A 25,597-nucleotide genomic window follows, 5' to 3' on the forward strand; every position below is an offset into this window, starting at 1 on the left:
TAATCTTCGACAGACTGTTCAGGTAACGAAAATCGTTGACCGCGTAACTGGTTCTTAATTTTTGGAAATAAATAAAAGTCAACTCATAAGATCAAAGTTGTTCACCTTCAAAAATTCATTTGTCTGTCTGGCCGTGTGAGAACTGGCATTATCGTGGTGCAAGATGATATGGCGTTTACGGTTATTTTTACGAAGTTCGTCAATAACTTCCGGCAAACAAATCGTCGTGTACCAATCACTATTCACGGTATAACGATTCTCCAAAGTAACAGTAGCCACGTGTCCAGTTTAATTAAACAAAGAAGCAAGCATCCGCTTAGAGACACTTTGCACGCGCGTCACTTTGGTTGGTTTCGGCTCATCTCGAAAGACCCGTACGCTCGATTGCTGCTTTGTTTTGGAATCGTAATTATAAATCCATGTTTCGTCACCTGTTACTATGTTCCACACCAAATTTGACGCCCCTTCGTTGAACTTGGTATGCATGGCATTGCACCAAGTGACCCTATCCGTTGTTTGAGCCTCAGTCAAATTGTGTGGGATCCACCGAGAGCTCATCTTTTTCACACCCAAATGTTTGTGTAGTATTGATTATATTTGACTCATGCCTATGCCTAAAGATGCCCGAATCACATGGTATGTCACATGCCTGTCTGTTTTGATCATACAGCGCACAGCATCCATGTTTTTGTTGTTCACAGCAGTGAACGGGTGACCATCACGGAATTCGTCACTGAGATTCACACGACCGCGTTTGAATTCTGCAAACCAGCTATAAATAGTTGTCTTGTATGATGCTTCATCGCCAAAAGCAGTTTGAAGAAGAGCGATGCTCCGCTGAACTGTTAAATTACACTTAAAGTCGTAGAAAATCATACTACGAAAATTTTCACGAGTTAAATCCATGGTGATGTAGACAACCAATTTCTAAAATGACGCCGCAATGTAAAAACAAGAGACAGTCAGATGAAACAAACTGTATTCTATAGCCAAAGAGTTCCACTTTCAAATGTTGTAATTACTTTTTAAATATTGTTTATGTAAGTACGGGAAACTTATAGTGCGCCCTATGTATGTAACCTTCCATTGAAGTTTTTAATTTGAAACAAAAACCTACCCCAGAAAAAAGTACAGTCTCCTAGTTCTATACTGTTTTAAAAATAATGTTCATGAGCATCATTTCAATTGTTTGTCGCAGCGGTAACCATCATCATATCCTGTTGTTGTGAGTATCGTGTATAAATATATGTGCATATATATTAGGTTTGTTTGTTATTTATATATGATTATATATTTATCACATATATCTATTAATGTGATATTTTGTTTAATTTGCCGCATTCGTGAATTTCGTTTTTCTTAAAGGTTGACTGGTAGATAATGCTTTTAGCATTATATTATAAAGAATAGAAATTGGGCCCACCCATCACATCTAATCAACGTCTACGGATCCAGAATTTTAAAGTAAAAATAATAAAGAATACTCCCCTAAGCTTTGAGTTGTTTAGGAAACTTTATGTAAATTTACTATGTTTTGAATTTTGGAATTTCCTCCGCTTTGTCCTTGGTGCACGAGTGATGTCAAGAATTCGATACCTCTGCGATTAAAGGGACTACGCTTTGACGCTGGTGTTTTAATACAAGTTTGCTACAAACAAACAGCTCTATTAGAGCTATAAACTGCTGATACGTTCAGCTTTGAAACCTGATGTGTCATTATAACTCATCCTTGTTAAGAATGGAGTAGTATATTGAAATTGAAACATCACATTGTTTTAATTCTAGTGCAAGGGATGCGTGACAATAAACTTAAAATTGAGATTTATATTTCGTCCTATAATGATATGAATTACCTATAGTAGTGCGTTGATCTACTACTCTTGAAGTACATAACATAAGTATATAAATATCAACAACTTACCTAAGAGTTACAAGATAATGTTTGCATTATCATAAAGTTAACTTTAGGCGATCGGTTTCAATTAAGTCATTTAAAGGTTGAATGATTAAGTGTCATACGGTATTATAAAATTGTTTGTCATTGGCACATCACTGAAGTTTGATGGAATTATTACTCTTATACAGAAATGGGCAGTAGGTTAAAACCCGATCAACCCGCCCTGGTTGTAACCGGATTTTTACCCAAAGCGTTTTAACTTATTTCTGCCCAAACTCTTGGGCAGATACGGCGAATACAAAATTTGGTATAATACACGTATACACGTATTTTAAGATATCGCTAAAGGTACAAGAAACAAATAATTGAAATACCTCTAAAACATCAAAAGGTTGTTTACACAATCCGAATTATTAATCACAAGGTATCTTTGTACCCTTCCACCGCCTCGGGGCGGGTGTATAAAACGAGGCCTTATCTCAGAAATTGCGGTAGATAAGCTAAAGAGACGTCAGTTAAAAGAATTCTTTCATTATGCCTGCAGCGGTTTACGTAATAAAGCTAGGTGAATTTGGGCAAATAAGGAAATTATAAATTAGAAACGAGCTTTGGTATAGCAAATTTAGTACTTTGAAACGAAGGATAAAACGCTTCAAAAGGAGGAAAACGCCAAGTAAAAATATAGCACAGCTAATTGAAAATTGTAAGTTTCTAGAGGACGCAAAAAATGGCATAAACATAAACAATGTATTTAGGGTACACTTTCAAAAAGGTTTTCAATTTGAATAGAAATTGCACCTTAATTTTTTTTAGTAGCGGTAGAGTTCCTTGTGAAAGAGTTCGTCCAGAGAAGCCAAGCAGTAATGTCAGCATTACTGTGCTCCGGTTTTAAAGGGTTAATAACAGTGCTGGTGAAATAACAGGCACATGAATGTTATTGTTGTAAATAAGAAAGAGAAGTTACAGGAAGGGAAAAGAACAGGTAAAGTAAAGGCGAAAAGGCTGTAACAAAACATAATGATATAAAAACAGGCACAATAGTATAAAAACACTCCCTACTTAAATACAGGTTATGGTAAAAGGAACTTACCCCAAAAGAAGAAAATTCTAGAAATACTATGCTTTATAAGCAATTCAGTTACATGATTTTCAATGGTACTACAAATATTATACTTTACAAGCAGGATTTAAGTGGTCAGAATGTCATGTGAAGTCGAGCACGTGTGCTCGCTTCGGAAATTTAGTAGAGAGTGGCGACGGAAAGAAGAAAGTAAGTGACGAAGAGGAAAGGAATTTAAGAACGATTCACAATTTCAAAGTGATGGCCAGGAACCAGAGAATTGGTGATAAAAGGGTGGGATGACGATGAAATAGGTCGCATGGTCACAAATTTGTCCCCTCTGATCATTTAGATAGGACCTAGAAACCAAAATACGGTGTCCTTCAGGCTGCTAACAGATGCACTGCATGTCTACATTAAATACGTGCTGTCAGAATCAAGTGTGTGCGGTCGAGACTTCGACTGCGTGCAGTTAAGATTGCGTCGATGCTGCAGTTGATGTAAATGATATTTCGATATTCAAAAGCAGTCGTAAGAAGATAATCATCTTCATATGATTTTTTTGTATCTAAAAGAAATTGATCTTTTTTTTCAGTAAACATAATATAGATCATATTTAGTAATTTTTGGACAAAGATGATAGTTATTTTGTCATATTTTAATGTTAGAGTAGTCAATGCGTACTTATACATTGAACACCTTTAACAGGGTCCATGTTTGTTCGAGATACATTTCCTTGTAATATCTATAATGCAATTAAATAAATAAATAATGGTAAAACAAAAACCGATTGATGAAACATTTCTCGACGGATTTATTACATACATTTAGTATATATTTAAAATGGCTAACTTTATTAGAAAAAACAGTGAACTATTCATTAGTGTTGTACCCACTTCTATGAGACCGTCTAGATATAAGAATATATTAAGCCTTCCGCAAAGTACATTAAGCATCTATCAGAATATTCCGTATTATAATGCAATAAAAATTCACAATAAACTACACGAATACCTAAGACGTGAGACAAATTACAGAAATTTCACTAAAAAATTAAAAGTATTATTAACTGACAAGTGCTATTAAAACTTAAATGAATTTTATATTGACAAACTTGTGTAGTTTTGTTTAAATTATGTTATGTTATTTTATGAATTTGACGAAGACTGATGATGGATAATTGACAACTCATTTTAATCTAAAGTATATTTTTATTATTATATTTTGTAATGTAAAATAATGTAAGCCAAAACGTAGCGACAAGTGCAATACTCCTGCGGGGTGTCATAGCAATAAGTACTTACCTAATGGATCTTGTATTATTGTGACTTGCATTTTAAATAAATTTCAATTTTATAATATTTTTTAATGGCACTTTTGTTTACATTTTTAATAGCAAACTACACCGCATACTATTAGTATATAGTAGGTATAAGCTCCAAAAATAACTGATTACATATTGTAAATATATAAGTTTTTTTTATATATATAATAGACACACGCTTGGCCACAATCTCACCTGATGTTAAGCGACGATGTGATCGACGATGGGACGCGTTTGCCTAAAAAATGCCTATTCACTCTAGCCTTGAATAGCCCCAAATTGTACTTTTCGGGAAATACAGATGCCGGTAGAGCATTCCATTCCTTTGCCGTACGCATCAGAAAGGAGGAGGCAAAGCGCTTAGTGCGAATAGGTGGAATATCAACGACATAAGAATGGAGTGCTCCGGACCTTCTAGTCGACCGAAGGAGGAACGGTGAGGGCGGAACCAAATTGAAAAGTTCCTGCGCACACTCCCCGAAATGTATCCGATAGAAAACCGACAAGCAGGCTACTTTTCTGCGATGATCGAGATTTTGGAGCTTCGACTCCACAAGAGGATTATTGTTAATAAGTCTCTTTGCTTTACGCTCCACCGAGTCCAAGGCCGCTAACTGGTATTGGGCAGAGCCGTCCCAAAGGTGGCAGCAGTACTCCATACAGGATCGAACTTGTGCTTTATATAGATTTAAAAGCTGTTCAGGTGTGAAGTACCGCCTGACCTTGAAAAGTATGCCTAGTTTTCTGGCAGCAGTTTTTGCCAAGCACTCGATGTATCGCCCAAAGTTGAGGTTGGATGATAAGTCCAGACCAAGTAGCTCAAGGTGGTCCCTTATCGGCACGGATACACCTATGAAAGTCGGAGTAAGGTGTAGGGGACTCCGTTTTGATGAGAAAAGACACGCCTGTGTTTTAGCCGCATTAAACCTGACCCTGTTAGCATCTCCCCAGTCGGAAGCAGCTTTCAGACTCAGGTTCAACCGGGTGACCATCGCCAATAAAAAAGTATCAATATTTTTTTAGTGGTAAAGTAAATCTTGAAACCAATCAGTAGGTAGCACATGCCAATAATAATATTTTATTTAAATAATGGGTAATAAATAGGTTTGGACTAGATTTTTCACTTTGTAATTATATAAATAAACCATAAATGTAGATAGATTGATCAATAAGTAATTATGATACTGAGTACAAAACGAAATAAGACAGAAAAGAAAATGAATAAAAAGTATTACGTGCATTGTTGTCATTTAGATTAAGTCTGTATTTTGTTATTTCTCGCTTTTTAGTGTTGTGACATTTTGTAGTTTTAGAAGTTGGTTGAATTTTTATTTTAAAGTTTGTTTTTTACTAAGTCAATATTATAATAAAAATAAAATTTAACATATTAACGTATAGTATTGTGGTGCTATGTCTCATCATCATCATTACCAGCCTATCGCAGTCCACTGCTGGACATAGGCCTCAAAAAAATGAAATATACGTGATTTTAGATCCGAACACAAATAGAACGGTATCATTTACAATGTGTAGTAATCACAGAGGTAGTAATCCTGAAACATAGTAACTTAACATTTAAATACTGAGTAAAAGAAAAAAACTATTTTAAATGTTATTACAAGTTTTTGAAGCCTCTGTTTCCTATACATCTCCATATATATATATTAATTATATTCTTACTATTTTATTTTATTGTATTCGTATTATTTTGTAAAAAAGGCAAAATCAAATTTTTATTACCAAGTACAAAAATAACAGAGCAAATTCCAAAGATCTGTTTCATTATTTACAGCCCCTAGAATCGACAAAAGCAAAGGGCACGAAAATGTAACCCTTTTCACTTGCGAATTATTTCTAGCTACAAATTTATCCGTACGGGTTGTTCCCGGGATATTGTCCCCGAATCCCGCGATCAGGGATTGGCAATTGGGTGGGATCGTTATATTACCCATGCGTGAAGACAATGCTGTTTTTGGGTTGACTTTTCAGGGCCCAATATCAAACTAGTACTTTCCTCATGTCTGTCTGTGTCTGGTACAGCGCTTTTTCAATAGTACTTATAGTTGTGAAATTTTTGGTCTACACTACTGTGTAGACCAAAAATTTCACAACTATAAGTAAAGTAAGTACTATTAATAAGTAGTAAGTACCATATAGTAACAGCGGCAAAAGTTTACATATATTAAGTGGATTATGTTTAAATAGGTCTTTCAAAATGCATCAAGAGATGTTATAGAGTCCGTGTACATTACATAGTACAGTCTCGAAATGTTTGCTGCTAAAGTTATTTTCAGCGCGTTCTTCCTAACATTAATGGTCATTGCAATAAATCTACAAAAATCAGAAACATATCTTCTAGACATTGTATCAAAGAGACTCGGACACACGGCACATGCAATCGCCTATAAATTCCAAGCGTAGCGATGCAATCGCGCGTTTGAATCGATCAAACGCGCGATTGCATCGCGTTTGCATCGCTGCTTAAAATCGCGCGTGTTTGTAGAGAGGTCAACGATTGGCGGCTGCATCGTTACTACATCGCGTGTGCATCGCTTCTACAAGTCGCCGTGTGTAACCGTTCTTAATGAAAATTCTCGAAAGAATTTATAGAAGAGAATGAGATTAATAACGAGACTACAATGGAAATCTACTACGGACATTTTTAACACGCACTTTGCCAGATTTTTCAAGTTTCATGATTGTTGAAGAAGAAAGGTGGTTACAGGTTGCTAACGTCTTCTGTAATTGTATTGCGCCTAAACTATTTTTAATACGATCACGATTAGCCTGATATATCCCACTGCTGGGCAAAGGCCTCCTCCTCCTCCTCCTCCTTTATATCTTTAATAGAAGTATCAAACATATCCCTAAAACTAATCAGTGAAACGTTTACGTCGGTCGATATCTTCCGTTACGATACGATTAAAATTGTTACAATTGGTACGCATAGGTATGATCTTATGTAATATTAAAGACATTAAACTATATAGAAGCATATTGTTTAATGTACTTGCTTATAATATAAATATTCCAAATGAATTATCTCCAGTTTAGTAACAGTAGAGCTCTTTTATAAAGAGTGCGTCCAGATTACTACACTGCCGTTCTTATCATAAATGTCGTAATGGACATTTTTAGCGAAATAGAGTTATTAACATACCTGAAATGAGCGAAACGAGATCTACAACCCACTCTAATCGGTTATTTTATATCTTATTTAGTTTCAGTTTTATTGTTCAGCGCAATTGACATTTTTCAAAAAAAAAAATTCTTTAGGTGCCAATATCTCGAAAGTTACCAAAAGGACGGTAGTATACCTAGTAATCCTCGTACCTATTACTGCTATCAAGCAGTAATGCGAGCATTTCTGCATCCCTATTTTGAAGTGTTAATAAAGGTATTGGTGTATCTATTTTTCCGGATTTAAATCGCGTATATTTATTTTTCAAACAAACCGACGTTTCGGACCCTTTATAGGTCCCATGGCCACGGTTGACAGTTGACAGACTTAAATCCGGAAAAATAGTTTCATTTCCGATGTGTAACAATCGCGAAAATCTAAGAACTCGATATTGGAGAATCTACAGACAAATGGAACTTGTCAATTTTATGTCTTTAGTCTGCAATATAATGCTCTGAGTGTATGACACTAATAATAGTACCCATAAGGTGTGTCGCTTACCGCCAGGCGCACACTTGTTCATCATGTCACTTGATATCATAAAAGAAAATCATCACTTTTCCAACATAAATTCATATCACACAATCCCTTAAAAAACTTCGCTTGTAGCAACATACTACGGCTTATCAAAAACCACGTTGTAATAAAAGAGTCATGCATAGAATCGTGTTCGTTTACGTTGTAACTTTGTAGCTTTTAAGTCGTAAAAACGAACACACAAATGACAATAGTCTACACATGGAAACAGGACGCATAGGGGTTGCGTTTTATGTCTACGTCGATACATAAACTGGAATTTCGACTTGAGAAGGATTTTTGTTTCTGTGCAAATGCGTTAGAATTTGGCGGTCGATCGAGTGCGGGGTACAGCGGGGGAGGGGCCGTGACCTACTTCCATGTTCTCCCCACCCCTCTCGCGTACGCACGAGGTCAGTGTACTGCAGTTGCAAGCTCCTAATGCCGCAAAGGTGAGTGGACGGGAAAACAATCGAAAATCATGCTCTTTCATATCCATTTTCCACCCATTATTTGTACTTGTACATGGATTTGTTATATATACATGAGCACGGCATAAAACAGGCGTTATTTCTTTATATAACGGCACATTAATGGGACGAGATAATGGACTTTGTGTGCTCGTAATTTATGTATAATATGTCATTCTTATTGACCTACATACGCATAATTTGAATTACAAATACATTCCTTTTGAGTTTACAAACGGATCAACCATACCGTACAGAACATGCTGCGTAAAACGAAAAAACATGTTTACGAAAAAGGAAATTTCTTTTTTCAAAATTTAAGGCAAAAGAACAACCGGATCATTAATTTTAATCAATGTTGTTCCCCTTTGAATAAATGATCCTTTTTAATATAATCTGTTTGAACCATGTTTTTACATTTGTAGGTTTATTTAAACCTTTTTAGTATTGCAGTAGGTACAACGTTAGCTATTTCAACCCATTAAATATTTAGTAGCGTTAAAAATAAGTCGTTAAATTTTTGTCCGTAAACGGAATATGCAAAACAGAAGGAATTGAAAAAGGTGCATATTCTTTGAATAATTACTCTATAACCATAAGTTTTAAATAAAGATATGTATATATGAAATTTTACCTACTATACATGTGTATAGAGATCAGATAATAACAATGTACACTTGTAGTTCGACGGGGTCGTCATTTAATCATTACGTACAATTGTGGTGTAAAGTAAAATTTATTCCCCGAAAAGCAGAAGCGTACAACTTGTGTTTTTATATAAATCGCACACTGTATTCAACAGTGTTCTCATTATCATCGTCGTCAACTCATCGGCCTACTGGCCCAACGAAGACCGAGAACTTCACACGTCTTCCATGGGTCATAAACCTTTTTCGATTTGCAGGTTTCATCACGTTTTCCTTGACCGTTAGCCAGAGATATTGCTATTAAACACTTGCAAATGTAAATGTATGTACATAGGTACATTCTCAGTGATTCGCCTTCACGGGCATCTCTGATGAACCGGACTTAAGTACGGACTCGCCGAGGTTTTGTGGTGAGCTGCAAAGACGGACATTTTCATCTACTCCGGTGGTGTATCGCCGGGGCGTCTGTCTCGTGCGCAGCTAACGCGTCTTAGTAGCGGTCTAGACGAGGACTTTTAAGTTGGAAGCTACGTCCGGACATTGTCGCAGGACACTGCGACCGACATCTACGGTCCTAGCCCGGAGAGCTAATGGAAAATGAAGTCGACATTCTCCGGTCCCTCCAGCCGCGTATATTTCCGGGAACTGGAGAGAAGCCTCGGCGTCTGGAAGTGAGCGTGCCTTATAACTCCGCCACCAAAGAGGAGATTTGGTAATGGACTGCAGAGACGACGGCTTAGGTGTGGCAACCTTTAGTTGTGCAGTGCGCAACGGGAAGTGAGCGTGCCTACAGCTACGGGAAGAGTACGTGCACCGGGAGCAGCTCATCCAAAGCACTAGCCTCTTGAGAACCGGATGAAGTCAGTGACAACAGTTTGTGACAACTCCGTACACGCTGATCAAAAATACTGGATCACAAAATACACGGAATGTCGCCATTTTTTATGAATGTTCTTCTTTATGTAAGTATGAGAATTATTTATCAATTTTAACATATATCCAAAATACGAAAGCTACTAAATACTACTGAACAATATAATTATCGATGTTTAACAAACAACATCTCTCATGTGGAAAGTTGGCGGTTTTTACTTTTGAATGGTACTTAATAGAATGATTCGTGAATTTCACCAAAAATGTACATGTATTACTAATAATTGCTTTAGAAAAATCTTGTATGTATCAATTTTTTCCACTTTACTTTCAAATTACTCGCAATGACTTAAGCGATGTTCTTTGCTAAGCGATAATATACTAAAAAAACAACAAACAAATGTTTGCCTATTTGTTTATTTCAGTATCTACCATTATTCAATTTACAATGATATCATATACCCCGCGTACTGACAGGAATGAAAGGGCTGGTTACGTTGTCGGTGCTAAAAAACAAACTTTTATTTAAAACTATCAAATTCTCAGTTAGGTACTATCTGCTGGCTACATCTTTTCTGTGTTGCTAATCAAATTTCTAAGCGAAACTTTATAACGAACAAGACGATCGAGGACTTAAACTCGCACCATTGACATTGTAGCGAAGGAAGGAATACTTTGATACCATTTTAGCAAGAACAGCACAGGCAAAAGAATTACTATAGCGCCATAAATACGTACAGCCGCGTGTCTCGGCATCCCTACGCCACGGTCATATCACAAACACGCACCCTTAGTGTCATAACGCCACATCTTCAAAATTAGAACTTTTCTGGAGAGAGATTCTACACATGAACGAACGGAACAAACATTATTTGGATCGGGTGCAAACACACGGGTGGAAAAGAAACCAGGGGCATAACGGCCCTGTTTTGTTTGCCCCTGATTGAAATAATATCTACATCAATATTTTTTGTCAGATACGAGTTGATTTTCATTAAGTACTGTTGACAAATAAAATGTTTAAGTTCTTATGTATAATACAATTATGTCTTAATTATTAGTTGTTTCAATTGCTCGTGTTAGTAAGACGATATAAGAATACGTAAAGTAAAATGTGAATTATTAATAGATATTTGTATAAAACCAATCATTTTGATATTGCCCAGTTAAATGCATATTTTGAGTTAAGCATACTTTAATTTTCTTTTCAAAACGATAAATAAATTAATAAAATATTTGTGACTTGTAATTATTCCATCACGTATAACAAACCTTTTTTTAAATGTTATTTCAAATTATTTTCATAGAGGTTAATCGAAATGTAATTATTTTAGTAAAAGTATTTTTGGGTCTACTGGTGCATTTAATTAAAAATAGCTTTGAATTACGTTTATCCTAACTAACCTGAATCGGGTGCAACATAATAGGGCAAAAGAAGCTGGGGCATAACGAACGTACCCATAAAATTTCACATAATTATATGTAATGTGTTCCATGTACGAACATGACTAATCAAACATTTTTAATTTAACACCGAACCCGCGCGGAGCAGCGTGTGAAAAACTGCAATAACTGAAAAAATACTGATGGAGTCAAATCCGATTAAACTCGTTCCATCGGACGTGACTTTCCCAACCTTTTCTGTTTGCAAAGCAATTACATGACTAACACAGCGTCGTGACACGCCAAAACGGTGTATCTGAAATGAAATTTAATCTTAATTGACATACCTACTGAGACTGAGTTTTCAATTTCTTAATCAGATGACAGATATCGTGTTTTTAAATTTTCACTATTGTTACACATTGGAAATTTAACAATATTTTCGGATCTAAATATTTGCTTTTCCAAACAAACCAATGGTCACAACTGACTGAGATGGTTATTTATATCTAAATTGAATGCAAAATATAAAGGGCCCGAAACGTTGGCTTGCTTGAAAAAACAAATATACGAGATTTAGATCCGAAAAATAGTTTCATTTCCAGATGTCACATCTTTTCTTCGTTAATATTCGAAGACACAGCAAATGACAATGGGGAAAGCGTTAAACGCCCAATGTACACTAAAATGTATTAAGTATAATTACATGCTTCATGGCCATGTTTGGTACAAGAAACGCAACCGGAATTTTTAAAAGTAATTTTCTAAATTCTCTACGGCCAGAATTATAGAATGTTATAGCGCTTAATTTGAATGCTATATTTTCATTATAATATTATAATGAAAATAAAGCATTCACGTAAACATTCATCATTAATCTAGAATAAAATTGTCTGGGTCTGAATCCATTTAAATATATTTTGACGTACTTGAGGCTTTAGAGAGCTAAACAGGCGCGAGACACTTAAAAAACTTATCATTACACAACATACCATACTAACAATTTTCTTTTAATATACATAAAGCTAATTTAACAACAGTTAATTTTCATTTTTGTTTTTATTTTGCTTTACTTTGTAATTGTTTAAATACACGTGTCCTTTTGTTTTATGTCTATCTTTCTTACGTATGCTTAGGAAGGGTGAGAGCCTGGTGAACTATAACACAGGTTAATCCTAGTACCAATATTCAATAACATGTGAGGACCATAGGTATATAAGTATAAGTTTCTTGTGTGAAAGACGATAAAGACATTTAAATTTTTTTCACTTTCATTCACTTTTAATTTCATCATTTGTTGGTGAGAGGTTATCTTAATTGCCAAAGTGATTTAAAAAGAATGAATGAACGTTAATTATTTATTTAAGAGTAATCTTAAAGTCTAATAAAATATGTTACATAAAAAACAAACAACGATAGGACTTAAATGTCTCTTACCATTGCGTGATTTTCAGCATTCTAAAGCAATATTTGTATAAACATGTAAATCACAAAATATGGACTTAAGTTCCTTTACCTCTCAACTATAGATATACAATAACGATAACTCTTCGCTGTAACACACGTAAAACGCGTCAGATTTTCAAAACACCCTCGATCAATATCAAACTAATTTCCATTCCATAATAAGGAAATAAAGACTACATTGCAAAATCTGGGTGTAGATATTTTGATATTTCACCCCGCGGTACGACATCCTATGCAGACTATCGTACGAAAGTCAACCATAACTCGTGTCAATAAAGAAGTCAATAGTTTCTAACATAGAGTGATGTTAGAGCCTTTACCTTCGTAGATAGAAAAAATTATAATAGTTAAAGGTTCTTTATGCAATAGCAGAGTTGATATAAAGAGCGCTGTAGAATGTCATGTAATCTCGTTACAAATTGCTTTTCTGTCGATAATATACTTAGCTGTATTGAATATCTTACATAGGCGGTTAACACGTGGAAAATGTTAACTCACTGGCCGCACGGAGGATGTCCCATACAATGTGCCGACTAAACTTGAACTTATACTAATTATTTCATTCATTTTTATAATTCATACAAAGATCGAACAGACACAAAGAAAAAATTCTTAAAAAACTTTATTTACCTTCTACTTATCTTGTCGATGCTTATTTTATTTTCGTACTATGTTGAATTTTTTTTTTTTTATAGCAGTAGAGCTCCTTGTGAAACAGTTCGTCCAGGGAAGTACTGCCACTTTACCTATTTCTGCCGCCAAGCAGTAATGTCATTCCTGTGTTCCGGTTTTGAAGGGCGACAGTGCCAGTGAAATTACAGGCACATGGGACTTCCCAACTTATGTTTTAGGGTGACAGATGCAGTGGCAGTGCGCCTCAGATCTTTGCGATTTAAAGAGCTGAGTTGCAGTGCAACTGTTACGGACAGGCGTGTAGTTTACCATCAGGAGCACGAATTGTTTGTCCTGTCACTTGATAATATAAAAAAAACCTTTGAATAGTATGTTGCTAGCTTGCCTGCCTACCTGTGGGATCTTCCTTCACAAAGGTATTAGGCACACGAGGAAGTGCTGCATGGTGTGTATTGGGGCACCGCAGTCACATTGGGCTATTCCCGAAACCCCATTTACGTATCTTGTCTATGCAGTGACCTACCTGGGTGTTATATTTTAAGGTAGATGGTAGTTGTCAAGATTGTCATTCGACCGTGAGACATTAAACGTGTACTTTGATATCAGTAAATACAGTGTTTTAATTATAACCAAGTAAGCAAACACAACAAATTGGCGACGAGATCGTTACCTACGGGTGCAAGAACGTGTTTTTCAATAAATTGATTGAAAAGAATAATCTTTATAACTATGCAAGGTGCAAATGTAATGTTAGGCGGCAGTCTCAGGTATGATCATCGAATACACGAATGGAGTATTTTCAAGAGCAGGCTGTCTCAATTCTGTATAGTGAATGATATTTCCGAACAAACGGACAAGGCAGGAGCAAAACGTCGGGCAATATTATTGAGCGCGCTGTCAGAGAACACGTAACGTATTCTCCGAGACTTGGTGGCCTCTACGGAGCTAGATGTAACAGAGTACACGAAACTGTTACGGTGCTTGGACGATCACTTCACTCCGAAGAAAAGTACCTTTGGGGAACGGTATATGTTTTACAAAGCGGAACAGTGTCCAGGCGAAGATTTGACAGATTGGGTTGCACGAGTACAAAGCCTAGCAAAATATTGTGGATTCGGAAGCGAGCTGGAGACGGCCTTGCGCGATCGGTTCGTGTTAGGTTTGGAAAATACTAAAGAGAAAGAAAAATTGTTTGCAGAAAGCATAGACAAATTGACCTTAGATAAAGCCTTGCAGTTGGCACAAAGTGTCCGTTGTGTGAGGTGAGCGCTGCAAAGCACTCAGGCGGTCGCTCCCGGGACCTTAGTTTATGCAGTGCGCACGGACCGCCCGGAACGTAAACAACAATCGAAAGGTGTATCTTGTGAAGTGTGTGGTTATAACAATCGTACTAAAGATCAGTATCGTTTTATAAACTATTCGTGTCAAAAATGCAAACAAAAAGGACATTTAAAGCGAATGTATAAATCACAGCAACGGCGTAATAATTTCATATCGGAGGTGTATGGCAACATGGTCGAAGGTGAGCATATTTTTAATATTACGACAGTAAACGGTGAGCCGATGCGACAGTTGGTGACGATAGCAAGCGAGCCCATTACGTGTGAAATAGACAGTGGGAGCGCAGTTTCGGTTATGTCTCTTGCAACCTACGAAAAATATTTTTCTAAATACAAATTAACGTCATCTGCGGTTGTGTTAAAATGTTATAATAATAGTAATATGCCGCCTAAAGGAATGGTCACATTACCCGTCACGTACGAAAAATGTAGCAAAGAAATAGTTTTTTTTTGTTATTGCCACCAAGAGTCAGCGACCTGTTTTGTTGGGTCGTGATTTTTTTCGTGAGTTTAAGTTGCAAATTTGTAGTGCGTCAATTTACAACATAGAAGAAGATTGTTTAAGTACTAAAATACTGAATAGATTTTCAACGTTGTTCTCTGATTAATTGGGCCGATTTAATAAATATAAGGTGACTCTGAAGGTAAAAACAGATGTACCTTTAAAATTTTTCAAGCCACGACCTGTTCCGTTGCTTTTAAAAGATAAGGTAGAAAGAGAGAATCAGCGTTTAGTGGCATTAGGAATTTTGGAGAAAGTTGATCATGCGGACGTAGCCACCCCAATAGTACCTGTGCTGCGCGCAGATGGTAATATAAGAATTTGTGGTGACTATTCCGTTACGCTAAACAAAGCATTGTATGTAGATAATTATCCTATCCCGCGCATTGAGGATTTATTTGCTAAACTTTATGGGGGAGAGGAATTTTCAAAGTTAGATCTCTCTAGGGCCTATAATCAGCTGGAGCTGGATGAGTCGAGAAATTTGACTTGCATAAATACCCGTCAAGGATTGTATAGGCATAATTTGTTGGTCTTTGAGTTAACTAACGCGCCCCATATTTTCCAACGAGCCTTGAAAGCCTATTGGGTGACAACGAGGGTGTTTGTATATTCATCGACGAATATTAGTGACAGGTCAAGATCGAGATATTCATATAAAAAGGTTAGAACAAGTTTTGGAAAGACTCCAAGCAACAGGTATGCGCCTACAACGAGACAAGTGTGAATTATTTAAAAAATCGGTCGAGTATTTAGGATTTATAATTGATAAACATGGTTTACATAAGTCACCTAGAAAAGTGGAGGCTATTTTAAATTGGCAGCGACCCAAAAATGTTAGTGAATTAAAGTCATTTTTAGGATTAGTAAATTATTATAGGTGTTTTATACCAAATACAGCTAGTGTACTCAATCCTCTAAATTCATTATTGAAGAAAAATGAAAATTGGTATTGGAATGAAAACACAGAAAAAGCTTTTTGTAATATTAAACAGGAAATGGCTTCGGAACGCGTATTAGCACACTACAACCCTGAACTAGTGACTATAGTGACATCAGACGCGGGTCCCTCGGGATTAGGTGCCGTGCTATCGCAGGTGCAGCTGGGCGGCGCGGAGCGCGTCGTTGTTTACGCATTGCGTTCGCTCTCGCGAGCGGAGTGTAATTATGCCCAAATACAGAAGGAAGCCGCGAGTATTGTCTTTGCCGTGAAAAAATTTTACCATTATTTATATGGCCGTACGGTGCCTTTCATTCTACGTACCGATCACAAGCCTCTTATTACAATTTTCGGCGATAAAAAGGGTATTCCAGAATTGGCGGCAAATCATTTACAACGATATGTCTTATTCTTATCAGCTTATAATTTTAACATCGAGTACATTAAAAGCGAAAATAATGTTGCTGATTTTCTTTCCCGCTCGATAGCAAATAGTTCGTCAAAAACCGTTCCACTCGACTCGACAGAAGACACTTGTTTATATATTAATTATTTTTCTGACAGTATGTTAAAACCAGTTACATTGTCAAACGTGAAGTCGGCGACCAACACGGATTGCGTACTCAGTCGGGTGAGGGATTATATCATAAAAGGGTGGCCACGAAACCTGCCGTCTGAAGAATTGAAACCGTACTATAACTGTAGGCATGAACTTAACGTCGAAGACGGTTGTGTTATGAGAGGGCATAAATTAATAATTCCGTCAGAGTTCAGAGAACAAATTTTGACCGAATTACACAGTTCCCTCTTTGGCGTAGTTAAGACTAAAACCGAAGCGAGGTGGCGAATGTGGTGGCCTAATATAGACAAACATATTGAAGAAAAAATTGGTGAATGTACATTATGTCATACTATGCGATCCGCTCCGCCACGTTCGCCGCTCACGCCCTGGCCATACCCGGAGCGGCCATGGCAGCGAGTACATATGGATATGTTTGCGATAGAGGGTAAACAATTCCTTGTAATTGTGGACGCTTATTCCAAATGGGTTGAGTGTTTTCAAATGCAAGTTACCGATACGAAATCAATTGTTGCTAAAGTAATGTACGTAAATAGTAGGTTCGGTAACATGCAGGTGTTAGTGACGGATAATGCGACAAATTTTTGTTCACAAGAATTTGAAACTTTCTGCTTTATGAATGGTATAAATAATTTGACAAGTTCCCCATATCATCCAGCATTAAACGGGCAACCGGAGATATGCGTCAAAAACTTAAAAAGAGGTATTAAAATTATTCTATCAAATAATAATAATAATAAAGAAAGCCTTAGTCAAAGAATAAATAAGTTATTGTTTGATATTAGGAATTCCGTGCATTCTACAACCGGTTTCTCTCCGGCACAGCTGATGATGGGTCGGTCCCTTCGCTGTCGTTTCGATCTGTTGAAATCGGCACATTGTTCTAATAATAGCTTTGATGAGTCACACTCGCCACCTTCCTCGATGTTGTCGTATCAGGCTAAACAAAATGTTTTTTCTAAACAGATCTCACAAATTAAGAATTACGGAGGGCAGCGATGTTTATCACTGGAGGACGGAGATCAGGTGTTAATTCAAAATTTTTTTCATAATGGTAATAAACTCATATGGAAGAAGGGTTTTGTTAAAAAAAATCTGGGTAATCGAATGTATTTAGTCCACGTAACAGATTTAGATTTAAATATAAGGAAATACATAGACCAATTGATTTGTATAAAGGAAGAATAAATGAAGTCTCTTGTCCTGGGCGTGAAGTCGAGTCAGGAGACGTGGAATTAGTTTTGAATGAAGGAGAAACGGTGACCGACTCACAAAACCCAGGGTCGAGTTTACTTGAACCCGATGGGAATATTGGGGAGGAAGATCAGTCACCGGAGCTCAGCCCTAACATAATCACCACGAGTGATCCTGTAAGATCTGTTTCTCACGAAGACGTTTATTTGGATTGTGAGGTAAATAACGAGGAAGTGCCCCCTGAGTTGCCTACAATGGACAAAAATTGCCGGGGTGTAAGGTCAACAAGGAACCCAAATCCTGTGTATAAATAGATATACATACATACGTATAAGTAGATATATAAGTTAGAATATTCGTTAAATCAGTAGTTTTGTATAAGTACCATGGATGTTTCTTTTTTTTATTTAAACTGTTTAATTGTAGCTAAAGGTGGAGGGATTGTTATATTTTAAGGTAGAGGTTAGTTGTCAAGATTGTCATTCGGCCGTGAGACATTAAACGTGTACTTTGATATAAATAAATACAGTATTTTAATTATAACTAAGTAAGCAAATACAACACTGGGTAACTTGACTGTAATCATTTGTTGATTTATGTCCATTGAACGCCAAGACAATAAATTTACTGTTTAGAGCTCCTTGTGAAAGAGTTCGTCCAGCGAAGTACTGAGCGTTACTGCGTTCCAGTTTCGAAGGGTAAGGGTGCTGGTGAAATTACATCTCAGGGTGACAGGCATAGTGGCAGTGCCCCTAAGATCTTTGCGATTAAAAGCTCTGAGTGGCACTGCAACTCTTATGGACGGGCGTGTCACTTACCATCGCAAAGACCCGTCGCCGCTTGGTATTATAAAAAAAATATTTTGTCAAGAAGAAATAAATAAATGTACAGAACTATCTTTTAAAAGAAAAATCAACAACAATTGTAAGCCTAATAATAAAGGCAGTCATCCACTACTTCGGTAAATCCACTTGGCTCTTCAGGCAATCATCGTCCATAGCAATAATTTATTAAGTGCCACAAATGGCGCAAAGGGAAGCTTCAAGGAATTCTGTTAATGTTTTGACAAGCTTCAGTTCTGATTTCCGTAAATAAACTACTTAACTATTCAGCCTTCTTTGTAACGGAAACTATGAAAGTAATTTTACATTAATATTGTACATTTCTGATGAACATAAGTAACACTTTTTGTCTTTTTAATTTTTTAAACGGCATTATGCAGAAAATGTAAAATATACTTTCATTAATCAACAAAGTTAGTATATAATTATATTATTTATTTGCATATTCAGATTCATTACGGTTCTCGAAAATACGTTTAAATAATGTAATTGTTATTGTTTTACATACCATTTTTTAATTCTTATTGCACAGTTTAATTGTTTTATTTAAAAAAAGAAACATAAAATTGATGACTTATAAATAATTAGAAGCTAGAAATGAAATATGCATTGTATTTGAAATTTAATCCCTGCGGTTGTGAATTTAGAATCTTAACACTCTACCTAATATAATTCAAATGAACTCAGCAACGCAATTAACAGCCTCTTAAGAGTAGACAATCCAAGACGGGACACTTAAAAAGACGTTCATGGCGGCATACAACGCCGGCGGATCGATGTTTCAGTCGTACTCCTAATCGATACTCTCGTACTACTGCTTCAATGAACTGCGCGCGCAACCAACTTACGTAACGCGCAGCACCAACACCTGTTGCTCATACTACCACCCAGATACAAACCGACTAAATCGAAAAGCCTCCTATCATCCTTTGCTGGTATTTTCAACGAGGTCTTTTTAAATTTGGACGGGTAATGAAAGTCAATGCACCTCGGCAACCTTCGCGCTGCACTCAAGGGTGCATAGTAGCCGTAGGGATGATAATGATCTTCGTTAGCATTATTGGGTTTTAGTCTTGGTGGCAAAAATTTGTTTTGTTTTAAAAAGAAGATGGAAGACTCCTTCAAAGGGAACTTTTTTAAACATTTAAATTACCTATACATAATGTGTAAATTAAAATAAATTACTGTTTAAATAATTGTATTGTTACACAGTTTCCGATTACGAAGGACCACACCATTGTTTTTCTTGAGCTAGCTTAGCATGCACTGATTGATTGGCGTGGCGTACAAATATGTAAATTTTTATTTTCCGTGCGATAGATTGCAGTTCAAAATACTGTAGTATCAAATACAACTTTTTGAGAAAAAGGTGCTAAAAAAAAAAGAAAAAAAAAGCTTTTAAAAAGCTTTTTCGATTTTTTGTACTTTTTCAGGTTAACAACTTATAAGATACATTCAACTGAGGTCTTTGTACATTAGATATTAAAGAATTATGTCCAGCCATTATAATTGACTACGGAAAATTATCTATGTCTATTGAAAAACAGGTAGAATCTTGTCTTGTTTTTAAGACAGGCGTGCCGCTTATCATCAATCACGACTTGTTCATCCCGTCGCTTGTCATCATAAAAAAAAAATTTCGACTATCCCAATAGTTTTAGTGTGCAAAATTCCTTTTAAACTTTTTCATAACAATAGCTAATTGATATTAATGAGTAGATTATTCAACAAGGGTCTAACCAGCAACGCGGATGACTTGCATGCGAGGGTTGAATGGGTTTTACAAATGCATTCTATTTTTTTTTTAAAACAATACAATGGAAAAAGTTAAAGTACTTCATTGTAGTTCTAAATAGGTAAATGGAAACAAAAAATAAACATTTATTTAATGAATATGAGCATCCAGTGCCCGTGGAAGCTTAATAGGTAGACCCTTCAAAACCATGACCCGGTAATGCTCACAATACTACTTAGCGGCTGGAATAGGTAAGGTGGCAGTACGTCCCTGTACGAACTGTTCCACAAGGACTACTACTACTAAATATGTATTTTTTTAAACAGCCCGTTTACCTTCTTATCTGTTCCAAAAAAAAAATGAACTGCATTCAATTTAAGATTGTACTCGTGTGACCCCTAAATCCTACTTTTTATTAGCCTCTAATTTTGAAAATAAATTATTTCCATGAAATATTTAAGGGTTTCGTTTAACAAAAATGTACGAACACTCTGCTTATAGCGTGGGCACTGCATACTAAATCTTAGGTTCTTATAGCAAAAATTTAATTTATATTACATTACATTTACATTACACACATAAAATTAGAGAAACCTGACATTTGCGAAAACAAAATACCCAATGTGAAAAGTATACATTATTTACATTTACTCCCACAAGTTGAGTGGGCTTAAAATCGCTCCCTTGATATTACACCGGGATGAATTACGTGACATTTAACTTAATGGAGATTTTGTTATTTCAACAAAAATAATTAAATACTTGTAGAAACACAGTGTAGGAGGTATCAATGGGCGGGTAATTTTCAGGTTAGTTTTCTGTTGCTATTTTGGTTGGTAAGTTTTATTATTTAAGTATTCAGGTAGGTAGATATTGTGAAATATTAAATAATTTATAAATTTATATACTCGAATTTTAAATAATACTTCATGATACTATTCTACAATATTAAAATAATAAATCTTGCCACCGAAATTAGGTAAACTAACCTGAAAATTACCCAAGCGCAGGCTAACGATTTTGCGTTCTCCATTGGCAATCTGAAACTTCTTTTAACTATTATCCGAAAAATCTGTGTTTTAGTATTCGATAAAGAATTTTGGTTTTTTTCGCTATTGTTACACATTGGCAATGAATGAATTAGGTCTTTTGAGATAGGCTAAAATTCTAGGAACCAGTCGTTATTTGTTTAGAAAAAGATATTTGCATAAAACCATTGGTTAATGTCTAGTAGAGGAAATTAAACTAATATTTGTACGTTTTGTAAGTTTTGTAATTTGTGTATACAGGTCCTATGATCACGGCTGACTGAACTAGTGTGTTTAAAAAAAAACAAATACACGAAATTTTGATCCAAAAATACATTCATTTTCTATTTGTAATAATCGCGAAAACTTAAGAACTCGATACTGTCTAGTATGTTAACTAAGCTTAAATTTGCCATATCTGCTTGTGTCTTCAATTTAATTTAAAAACATATAATTCCTGCCCAACCTATAATTTATTTTCTGTTACATTCAGATCACTAATCTATAATACTTAGTCTAATTACAGACATAGTTACGACATTCAACAAGCATGCAAGTGCGCAAGTATGAAGAAAAAAATATTATTAAAACATTAGGCGACAAGGTAATTGTGAATAAATTACTAAGAAATAATACTCATCAAGATAAGGAGCACCTTTTTATATTGAAAGTAATCAACTACGTAAAAGTACTTAGCCAAAATCCATAACGACCGTTTTGATTTGAAATTATTGAACAGCAATGTTATGAACACGGTTCTCATAATTATAAATACGACAAAGAGGCCGATTGAAAAGCTTCCTATACTCAGAAAAGAAATGGCTGCCAAAGTGATAAGAAATGCTTTGTTATACATTTATTGTTACAGCAACAACAAACTTAGCATTGTCCCTGCAATTTTTTTTTTTTTTGCCAAAGATTTTTCGTGCAGCTGGCAATGGAAAGATAAAGCATATAACAACAGCAGTTTCAATAAAAATCTAACCGCTAGATGGCGTTGACCCATTTTATGCAAATACTGAGTCGCAGTATTAAGATTTTCTTTCAAGTGGTTACCACTCGGACCAAACTTTGATTGTATACGATACGGGTTAAAAGCCTTCAGCTCGCCCTTTTGTTCGGTGGCGCAATCAAGGCTATCAACGGCCTTCGACTACAATAATCCTACATAGAAAAAAAGATTGTTGAAGGTAAAGCCGTACCATTTACAGGTTTACTAGGAGTACGGTCCTTGTGGGAACTACTACCAGGGCTTATATAATAGCTGGTTTCATACTTCGGAATCGTTGTCGCTTTGACAAATAAAAGATGGTGTGGTATGCATGCATCATAGTTATGGAAATGTTGCAGCAATAACAAACATAGGTTGGGGAATAACAACTTTATTATTGGAACTATATACATCAGTCCGCCAATTCAAGAATTAGTTTTATTGTTGATGCCACAATGTTTTTTTCACCTCACTAGCTCAGAAAGGCTTTCTTTGCACGCGTTTTTTGCACGCTAGCGTGGATAAGGTTTTTGAAATTCGAACTTGACGATGGACTGTGGTGTGGTGCACCAAACTTTTCCTTTAGATGAAAAAAAGATAATGAGACGTTCAACTACGCTATTTGTCGTACATTACTTATTTATGTAATATAAATCCGTTTGTATATTTTATTCTTATTATGGTTGACATTAAATTTACAATGTTAATGTGTTTATAAAATTATTTCAATTCGTGAAAGAAGTAAAATAATTTGAATAATCACTTAATCACACAATATAAAAGTACAAGCAAGAATAAAAATTGATGAGGTGTAAATTCAGAACCCACCCGAAGATTAACTTTTTCTTTTAATTAAGAAACTGATGTTTTAAAGTTCAACTGTTTTTCTTTCATCTACCATTTTCCTCGCTATAGTCAGGTGAAAAGTTGTGTGTTTCGCTCGGCAGCAAAATTGTTTTGCGTCTCGTGTCTTGAAACCCTCGCTACGCTCAGGAATCTAAGCTTTATTCGCTTGCTCAGGTTTCAATACAAGCACTCATGTCAAACAACAACTTGCATAACAAATAACTACTTCTGAGTGCACATTTGGTACGATATTGTCTTACGATAATTTTACTGAGTTTATTATAGGGGAGGGGGTTTAACCTTAGTATTGTCATATATTCTTATGAGGGAAAGAAAAGGTGAATACAGAGTGCAATCTCAAGGCTCCCTGTCTAGACAGTCGGCGACAGGCCGCCATTACTACAAAGTCATATTGACCTCAGTATTGAGGTTAAACGCTAACTTTACTACGCAAAGGACCACTCAATAAGAAATTTACTATTCTTGCAGCAGAACTTCCATTGCCCATAATTTTTTTATGTACGTGATATTTGTAGTAAAATTATCATTATATAAATGTAATATAATATAAATATTAGAATAATTGCAACCTCGCTTACTTTGCTTTGATCGTAAAGTTAGTAACTGAAGCACTTATGTTATGTACATCCAAATAAAACAAATATAGTAGCAGTAGAGCTCCTTGTGAAAGAGTTCGTCAAGGGAACCTTACCTGTTTCTGCCGCTAAGCAATAATATGACCATTACTGCGTTCCGGTTTTGAAGGGTAAGATCAGCTCACAATACTGTTGTAATGGTCAGCTCCAGTCGGTTTGAGTGAGCATGAGACTTGTTGAGCGTGAGTTCTGGTTGACTCAATGCTGCGTGCAAAATTTATAAGCAAGAAGAGCGCCTTACACACAACTAAAACAAATTTCAAGTAGAAATTACCGGATGCTTTATTTAAGTTTAAAGCTATAAAAAGCGTGTACGTTAAGATTAATATAATATATATAATGTAATTTGTAGTACATTACAAACCATAGGGTTTTAAATAATATACTAATTATTTTTAAACTATAATGTCAAAGTGACATTTTGTACTTGAATGGTGAAAAATACCACTGAGAGAAGAGAAATTTTGTTTTTGCTTTGAATTGATCGACCAAAAAAGCGTGTTACAGGGTGCTGGTGAAATTACAGGCACATGGGACTTGTCAACTTTAGTCTCAGGGTGACGAGCGCAATGGCAGTGCCCCTCAGATCTATGCAATTTAAAGCTCTGAATGGTACTGCAACTGTTATGGACATGTCGCTTGCCACCAGACAGGTTGTGACGGCACGGCTTGTTCGTCCCGTCACATTATAAAAGAAATCTGAAACAACGACGGTACCACAAACATTCAGATCCGAGACAATATAGAAAAGTTAGTTTTTACATTGACTCGAACGGAAATCGAACCCGGAACCTCAGAGATGGCGACACCATGAAAACCGATGCACAAGTCACTCAACCACTGAGGTCGTCAAAATCGTTATGAATTATTAATGCCATAGGTAAGGTAGCATAAAAGTTACGTCAGATCGTAGAATGTGGAGCTTAATAGTTCTGTCTACTCCACTGAAAAATGTATCAATGTAATCCAATTTTATGATTGGTTTTCCACCTACTTCCCAATATTTAATTGTCCTTTCGTGAGTATATGATACGAATGACAATAGAGCATCCACAGTGTCCAACATAAGTTTTGTAGAATCGTTTTGCTTGAAAAGAGTGTTCTTGAAAGCAATTATGAATTTTAATCCAAATACGTTTACAAATTAAAACATTAAAAACCGACGTTCTTTGTTTCTCTTTTTTTTCCCTCAACTACATATAAATCTGCAGGAACTGACTCAACTTGCATGCATCATCTGTGTGTATACGTCAACAAATCAAATGACGTGGTATTGATGCAATATGCAAATAATGGTGGCTCGGACGCATACATATTATGTGGGTATTGGAGCGGTCTGAGAATAGGTAAGAATTAGGGTTGTCGAAAATAATAAATCAAAACTATGAGCATTTACTTTGATATTCAAAATCTAACCATTCATAAGCAAAAAGGAATGTTGGAGAATTATGAAAATGTATTTTTTTTATAAAAATAAGTGCGCATTTGACCT

The 25,597-nt window shown here is 35.8% G+C and overlaps 1 protein-coding gene across 5 annotated transcripts in view; it reads right to left on the minus strand.

Moving 5' to 3' along the window:
• Positions 1 to 25,597, minus strand: part of LOC113236433 (rho GTPase-activating protein 100F) — a 72,843-nt gene that overhangs the window by 15,091 nt on the left and 32,155 nt on the right. The window lies entirely within an intron of this gene.

The sequence above is a fragment of the Hyposmocoma kahamanoa genome, unplaced genomic scaffold (genome assembly GCF_003589595.1).
Source record: "Hyposmocoma kahamanoa isolate Upper Pololo Valley unplaced genomic scaffold, ASM358959v1 92, whole genome shotgun sequence".
Lineage (NCBI taxonomy): Eukaryota > Metazoa > Arthropoda > Insecta > Lepidoptera > Cosmopterigidae > Hyposmocoma > Hyposmocoma kahamanoa.